Consider the following 9,463-nt stretch of genomic DNA (forward strand, 5'->3'; position numbering starts at 1 on the left):
TAAAGGAGGAGAGGAAATAGAACAACATCCACTGCTCCTGCGTCGCAGCGACGTGCGATTTTCTTTTGGAAGGCAGCAACACACACACACACACATGATGCACAATCAAATCACCGGCAAATCATCAAATCACCAAATCATACACAGACGGCGCTCCTGTGTCACCTCAATCATCGGCGGCGTCACGTGACACCGGCTTCACGCGCGTTCCCACACCACGAGCGCAAAAATAATAATAATAAAAAAAAAAATAAAGACGCCGACTGTCGAACAAGTGCATATCAAATCAACGCACACGCACGCACGCACGCAAGCGCACATACACGCACACACTCATCTGTCAGTGGAGGCACTTTGACCACGCCCATCTTTATGGTAATATTTCAACACGGGAATAATGTGAAGATGTGAGGAGGCTGAAATTTATACTCAATCAATTCATAATGGCCTTGTTTGTATATATATATATATATGTATATACATATATACATGTGTGTGTATATATATATATATATACATATGTATATATATATATATACACACATATATATATAGTCTGCATTTGATACAGAGCCGTGTAGAGGGGTGGGGGGTAGAGAGGCAGGTGAAGTGAAAAGCAACCTTATGAATGAAACCGTGGAGCGGTCGCGTAGTAAAAACACAAGTGATTTGATGGCGAATGGGGGGGTGAAAAGGGATGGAGGGCTAAAGAGTACAGAGCTATTTTTGGTCATAACAAAATCCAGGGGATATCAAAAGCTCAAAGAATAGATAGATAGATAGATAGATAGATAGATAGATAGATAGATAGATAGATAGATAGATAGATAGATAGATAGATAGATAGATAGATAGATAGATAGATAGATAGATAGATAGATAGATAGATAGATAGATAGATGGAGCAGGTGCAGACTGTGTGGGGGAAAAAAAGGATCACTGCAGCGTCTTTAAGTCCCATATTTGGAGCATGATGAGGCACAACGCAACGATTACGCAAATTGTGTTGCAGCAGTGACAGCGTTCGGAAACTCCACAGAAAAAAAGCAGAGAGAGGGAGAGAGAGAAAAGAAAATATATATATATATATATATATATAAAACACAACAACAATCTCCAAAAGCAACGACAACGAGTCCCAGTTTTACACGTCGCACATGAACACAGCATGAACATCCACGCAGATGTCGGCCGTTTTTAATTAAAAACAAACGGTTCACTTCTATCTTGCAGGGGGAAAATGAAGCAATAATTAAAGAGTGATGTAGAGGATGTTGGTGACTTGGATCCGGAGTTATTTCGGTCTCTGATGCCGACACTAAAACACTTTGAATAAGACCAAGTTCCTATATATACACACACATATGTATATATATATATAGGAAAAGGGGGCAGTAGCAGAAGAAGCGCGTTAAGAAAAAAAAGAGTGACATAGCTCTTACCTTTCTTTTTATTTTTTATAAACAAGGTGTTGGAAACCACTGAGTGCGTGGTCAGATCTCCGCAGCGAACACTTGCATGTCCAAAAGTTTAAACGCAGTGTGGGGGGGCTTTACGTGTTAACCGACAATCTACCATGACGCCCTAAACATGGAAAAAAAACTTTCGCGCTGCTCTGTACGAAGGGAACAAACAAAAAAAAAACATCTACATCTTAAAGCGCACGGCTCTTTTCTGATCCCCTCTCGTGGAATCTCTTTAAAAATCCCGTTAATTGTGTCAGATCACACATGGGCTCCAGGAGAATGAGCTTACCAAAAGTTGGGGGAAGAAAAAACCAAAAACAGTCCCAGTTTTGTCACATAGAGGAAGAGAGGAGGAGGAAGAAGAAGGAGAAGAAGAGTTGGCGTCCACTTGTGCGGGTGTTATTTTTTAGTCCATGCACGACTCCAGTGTCTCTGTCCAACGTGCTGAAAGCTCAACACAGCCAAGGCTTGGAAGTGAGAGAGACCAACAACACTACTACTGTAGATCAGCTACTTTTCTGTCTGTGCCCACTTTTAAATGTTCAACTCTTCTGCTTGTCACGAGTATTATTTGCCCAAAAAGCCAAGCAGTCCTGTTTAATATAGGACGACATGCAAGTCGGACATTTCCTTCCACATAACAGCACCTTATAGCCTCACCACCACCACCACCACCACCATCACCCTCAGCAGCAGCAGCAGTAGAAATAATTATAATAATAATAATAACAACGCCGGTCCAATTCAGTGCATAGTCGCAGCCCCCTAAAAAAAACAGAAGAGAGGCTTCACTCTCGTGTCAAATGACAACCAGCATGAAGGCTGATACGGATCCCCATTGTTCTTATGACAAGTGTCACAGACAAGAGGCACATGTTGCTTTTTTTTTTTTTTCCTTTCTCATTATTAAACACGGCCACTTCAAAAACACAACATACATATCTCTCTCTCTCTCACACACACACACACACACATAGACAGTATCCACACATTTGCGCACAGACACAATGGTAACATTTCCTTACCTCTCTCCTCTCACTGTACCGGCATATCCTTCTATCAGCCACGAAAAGCCACACAATCTTTTCCTCACACCAGCTTTGTGTCAACAGCAGCCTCAGCAGACATTTGCTCTCGATACACTGAGTTTCTCAAGTGTAGCCACTGAGTCCAACCCTTCCTTTCCTTTCCGTTCCTTTCCTTTCCTTCCAGCAGCAGCAGCAGCAGCAGCAGTAGCAGCAGCAGTAGCAGCAGCAGCAGCAGCAGCAGCAACGCCGTGCAGCACAGACCACATCAGCAAAGCACTGACTATTTACCGGTAATCATCCCCCCTTATTATGCTGCGCGTTTTCCAATTGCAATCTCACTTACCATTTTTGCCCTACGCTCTTCCTGGAGACAGAAGTGTCTTAATATCCACTCACTCCAACAGATGCTGGTAGGTAATGTGTCTTGTTTGAAGTCATCATATGAGAACTTCTGCTGTGCTCAGTAGATCGCCCACCACTTCGCTGACTTGTATGAATCTAATAACCCTTTGCAATGTCGGTGCGGCGTGCTTAAACTCTCGCAGGCAACAACAACAACACCTTTTTTTTGGTGGAGATGGTGATGGTGCTGCTGGTGGTGGCTCTCTCTCCACAGTCAAGACAAATATCAACAAGGCTGCGTTGTCAGAAAGAGCTTGAACAGATATGCGTAACACCCGCGGTCGGACAACGCCATTAGGGGTCTTACGTGATTGAAATAAGCGACGGCGGTCCAAGTTTATGGAGAGGGACACACACACACGCACGCACGCACACTCTCTCTCACACACACACACAGTATAGTTTTCTCAAATCTTTACATCCAATCATGGAGACATTAAATAAAAGAAAGAGAAAAAACTTCACACACACAAAAATCCACTTGTTTGTGTCGACTCCCTCTTTGGCGCAGGGCCACACGGGCTTATTACGCATTTACGCACAACTGCACGGGCATTTAAATGCAATTTCATCACACACAAACACACACACACACACACACACACACACACACACACACACACACACACACACACACACACACACACACACACACACACACACACACACACACACACACACACACACACACACACACAAATATCACATGAACAGCAGCCATGCATGTGTCAAGTTGTTGGCGGAACTTGTTGCTGCTCAAAATGACCCCCCCCCCCCCCCACCACACACAAACACATTAAATACTTACATTGTCAAATTCTGTCAAGGAGTTGCGTTTGTGTGTTTCGGACAGTATAATACCTATAATAATAATAATAATAATAATAATAATAATAAAGGGTATAATCCAGCTTCCTCCAGAGTCGTATAACTACACTGCCAGGAGCGTGTGAAGCAAAACACACAGGAAAAAAAAGGACAATAGGAAAAAACAAAAAAGGATGGGGAATACGCGCGAGTTCAAAGGCGAAAGTCTTGTTTTCAGTAAAATTCCATCAGTTGCTGTGCTGCCAAACACTCAGCCATCTGATTGTTATGCAGTGACGACGCGCCGTGCTCGCAAGTGAAGCCCCAAATGTACTAAGTAACATGAGTAATAGGTGATATTTGTCTGACTCTTTGCCAGCGCACCGAAAACTTTCCAAAGTGGCATTCTCTTAGTATAAATTACTTTTTTTTTTTTTTTTGTCATAGTTTATGGAAATCACGCAGCGTGGGCAGTGCATTATTGGAACCTTGGAGGGGCGTGTGTCTGCGAGGAGACAATGTGGGGGGGAAAAAAAAAGGATTAAATACAATGCTTTTTTAGAACTTAAAGCTGCTTCAGCTGCTGATTTCTAGCTCTGCCTGTGAATCCTGGTGTGAAAAGGCAAACGTTAACCCTTTTCTGAGCAGAATCAAGTGACTGAGGGGGGGGGGGGTTAATAAATGTGAACTATTTTTTTCGTCATCATTCAACCAATTAATAGCATCCCTGTCAAAGTTAAATACACAGGAATTTGAGTTGGAATGTGGCCACAGAAACATCTGTTCCTCCAAGTATCTCCATGACACACACTCCAAATGAATTAGTCCTTAGCCCAAAGTTTTGTGAAGATGCATGATGATGATGATGATGGGGCAGGAAAATACAGCTGAGAGGGCGAAACCCCCACTCATCTGTGGCCTGTGATACACTGATTTAACTGTTCTGCTGCTTTATGGCTGCAGAAAGAGTGTGAGGGAGAGAGAGAGATAGAGAGAGAGAGAGGCTAAAAAGATGTAAGTATAGCCTTGTTGTCAGTGTCACTTGTCAATATTGCAGCAAAAGCATCTCACACGTTCAAAAAAAGAAGAAGGAAAAAAAAAGGAGTCTTTCTTGGCAAATGCAGTTGATTCTAATTTGGTCTGACTACGCATGTCCTCTGTCATCTTCGCTTGTAGAGGCGGCAGCGGCCAGGAAAACTTCTCTATCTGCAGTTTGACTCAATACATTTCCGTGTTAAAGACACAAGATGGCATAATCAGATAAAATTAGGATGACTTATCGGCTGGTGGTCGGGTTCTTCTCCCAGTCGCATGCTGGACTGGGAGTCACACACGGCTCAGTCATTAGCCTTGAAATCACTGTCTTTCTAAATGTAGGCTCGTCGCACAATGGCTACTCATACCAGGCGACAAATGAAAAGGAGTGACGTAAAAGAGAGCGGTAACACATACGACAGCCTGCTGTGGATGAACAATCCCCTCCTTCATTTGCTTGACACGATTAAACGGTCAGGATATACACGATGTGTCCCATCACCTCTCTGGCTCCTACCATCGTCCTACTCTCAAGTCCTTTTTGCTTCCTGACGTGGTAACTTGACTTTCTCCTACTTGTGATGTTGTTAACACTTCCTCTGCTCCCACAGCTTTTTTTTTTTCTTTTTTCGCAGACTCTGTTACTGACTCATGCTTGTCCCTTTTCCACTATCCGTGCCCTCCCCCGCACTCTTCACCACAATATCTTATGGCAGAGTCCAAGGCCGCAGATCAATCAGTTCATCCCCTTGGGTTGCATATGATTGCATGGCATTTTGCTCTGGGGTCTGCCAAGATACTTCACCTCCTCTGAGCTCACTCCTGGAACTTTGAAAAAGTGTTGAGTGAACTGCATTTTGGTCGAACCGATGATTTTCAAATGTGGGAGCCAATGGTTTTCAATGTGGGTGCAGAATTCGGGGATGAATGGATCTTCATGGCCGGTCGATAACGGCTACACAGTGGAGTGGCTAGCACTGTTGCGAGATGGTGCAGATACCGGGGTCTTTCTGTGTCCTGGGTTTCCTTCGGGTTAAATGGACACTCTAAATTGACTGTACGGGTGAGAATGTGAGAGTGAATGGTCGTTCACTCTGTTTTTGCCCTGTGATGGACTGGCAACCTGTAACCCCCAAACCATTTCACCCTATGTCAGCTGGGATTGGCTCCAGCCCTCCCCTGTGACCCTCATGTGGTGGATAAAAATGATAGAGGATGAGTGAAACCGTCCATGCATCCATCCATCTTCTAAAGCTTTATCCTCCACACGAGGCTGTGCCAATCTGAGCTGACATAGGGTGATGATGTACAATTTACTCAATTTTGCATGTTTTTGGACTGTGGGAGGAAACCTGGAGAACCTGGAGGAAACCCACGCACTGACACCCAGAGAATTACTGTTCAACTGGACCCAAAATGGCCACGGTCCTCCACAGTTCACAGTTGTTTTGTTGTTGGTGATGTAATGGGTTAGGGTTACCTAGTGACCTAGTGTCGCCGCCGCTAGCACTCCAATACTGAGACAAAGACAGTCGTCCAATTAAATAGCAAAAGTTAAACGTCACTTACGCTGCTACAACTTGCTGTGTGTCTTGAGAATCTGTCTTCTTGTCCACATTGTGCAAACACATTTTAAAGGTCTGGTATGTAAGATTTAGTGACATCTAATGGTGAGACTATAGACTGCATCAAGGGAGGACTCCTCCGTTCAAGCGTAATGAATAATAATAATAATAATAATAATAATAATGGTGGCCCGGTGAAATACTCCCTCCTCTGTCTCTGCTCTTTTCTCTTTATTTGTTTATGCATCAGGTTTAGGCGGCTCGAGAACTTTCTTAAAGGATCTTGTGATTATACACAAACATATGTGTGTGTCCATATAAATGTTCAACACTGGGCCTTTAAGACGGGATCCTGTGTGATTTAAATCAACCTTTTTTTTGAGAGAATCTGCAACAACACAACTCCGAAATCATGACTAAAATGTTGAGAGCCAGCCTAAAATTCTAAAAGTCTTGAGTCTATCAGCACCCCCCCACCCCCCACCACCCCTCGCTATAATGACAACTATTAAGCGAGGATGGATCCAGTCGAGGCTGTGTGTATCATTACTCTGTCTTAATCTTTGTTCCATAAATATTGATAACAAGAGCCCCACGTCATGTGTTACTAGCACCTGCAGTTAAAAATAGAAGGCCCGACTGATAGCAGGTTTTCTCTTACTGTCAGATCCCAGCATATCTTCCCCTCTCTACCTCTTGTATCTACAGGAAGTTGAGCTCGGGGATAAACAAAGAGCAGACAGAAAACAACAAATGCTCTGATTACACAGCAGTAAATCAAACGGCTGGTGTCTTTTCCACCATTTTTTCTAACCTGCAAACAAAGGTAGGTTGGTAAAAGAAAAAGGTCAGAAAATGAAATAGCCACCTATGTTGAAGCTATATATATAGATATATATATATAAATATATATCTATATATAACACCTATATATACTTTTTGGTCACATGTCTATTTTTTTTATTATTTGTATTTTTGGTAACATTCTTTTGAAACATTAGTAACATAGTATTTACCATTACAACATTTTGTAACATTTTTTGGTAGTGGAACTATTTGTTATAATGTATATATATTATTATTATTAGAGTAAACCTAAGTCATTTCCTGTACCATTAGCGACATGATTTTGTCAAATATTTTGGTTATTTTTTTGCAATGTTGTGATATATTTTGTAACATTACAACATTCTGTAACATTCTTTGGTCGCAGGGATCCTTTTGTGAAAGCATTTTGTTTCGTTAGCATATGTTTTTGTCCATTTTTGTATTGTATCTGTTATTTGTATTTTTTGTAACATCGCAACTTTCTTATGAAACATTAGTTACGTAGTATTTAACACTTTTAGTAATGGTTTCGGGGGGGGGCATATAGAAAGATAAATTAATTGTTTTTCGCTGTGGCTTTAAGGAAAATGTGCATATTCTTTTTGGCAAATACACAAATGGAGGTAAATGATGTGCAAAAGATTCTGCTTTTTAGATTTAAGAATCTAAAAAAACCTTATTTTTGGATTATTGCCTAATTATTTGGTGAAGCTATATATTACAGTGCAGTAAAAACATACCAAGCATATAATATCATCTGCTCATGCTATTAGGGGTGATTTTACGAAGCTGGGAATTGCATTAGAAATAAGACAGTATTACTATAATACTACCTGACTATCACAAAATTAATAATTATAATTGTACTTTACTGTGTTTTTTAAGTGTTGCCAATTATTTTGCTCAGGATAAGAGTGACAGGAAGTGTCCATAGTGTCCCATGCCTACATGATTCATTTACATAAAAACACAATTTTCTTCAAAACAAATCCTGTCTTATATGAGGGCGTCACAACAGTTAATCCAGTTACTCTGTTGACAATGTGCTTCATGCTGTACATCTGTCATTCTGTCGCGCAGCTTCATAATATTTCTGTGCAGAGTGGAATTAATTATCAGGTTCAGTCGGTGACTCAGAGCTCAGGTCTTCAGAGAGTAATGTGGCCCGTAAATAATCGCCCCACTGCCACCATACTTCATGATGATGGCAAGTGCTGCATTTGTGCTAATTTTGCTGTTCTATCTATAGAGTGACGGACAGTGTCAGGATGGATGATATTTGGGTTGCCCCAGTGGCTTAGCAGGCTGAAATTGAAGGTGGTGTGATACTGAGGGTTTCTATCTGCTCCCGCATCAACCGTCTTTTAGCAGTGAAACACAGGGTGACTATGTAAACTCAGTCTTTAGTGCCTGAGGGGAGGAATGTAGAGCTCTGGGTGTGACATATAAGTGCACTGATCTCCTAACTCTGACTAACCTCCGTCTGCTCGACAGCCCAGAGTGGCGGATGCTGCGTGTCTGCCATTAGCTTTATGACTGCCTGGGTGAGACAGGTAATCTGGGCCTGACACTGCACTGCCAAACAACACTGAGCAACACAAGGCGAGCAAACGTCAAGGTTTCCCATGCACCTGTGTTAAATTACAGTAGTAAGTTTCGTTACTCAGGCTAAAACAACACACAAACACAGAGATATGGATCCTGACTTGGCTTGGATCAAATATGCTCCCAGGACAGACATGATTTCATGATTAAAATGACCGTTCATATTTTGATTCTGCAGCAGCAGTGCACCGAGATTAGACCGAGTCTTCGTGTAAGCTCAAACGTGTACGGAGTGGATGTGAATTTGAATAGATGTATTTGCATCTTGTTGCTTAGCCAAAGGCATTATTGGTTCCCAGAGGCAGTGACCTGAAATTTTGCATGCGTGGCAACACTGAACATGGTCGCCCCTTCATGATCAGCCAAATATTGCGCAGCAGAGGTACGAGGCACTGACCTTCAATGCAGCACATACATGTAACACACGCTGACAGAGATGTTCACATTGCATGGTTGTCTCTTCGTCCCAGATTCTCTGCTGATCTCTGTGGAGAGAAAAGAAACGATAAAAACGGATTAAAGTTAGTCTTGCAGTTTGGTCTCATTCGTGATGTTTGCATGCACACTTTAATGGAGCTCGACTACACCGCTCATTTGGACTACTTTCCTTGTAACAGTATACCAGCATTGTGTACTAGCACCAGTAATCAATTCACCTCCGATACACTAGGTGGCGATGCGCCCTCTACTAGACATATTAGTATTAGGTAATTTCCAGTTAAGCTTG

This window comes from Microchirus variegatus (genome assembly GCF_963457635.1).
Source record: "Microchirus variegatus genome assembly, chromosome: 6".
In the NCBI taxonomy this organism is placed as follows: Eukaryota; Metazoa; Chordata; class Actinopteri; order Pleuronectiformes; family Soleidae; genus Microchirus; species Microchirus variegatus.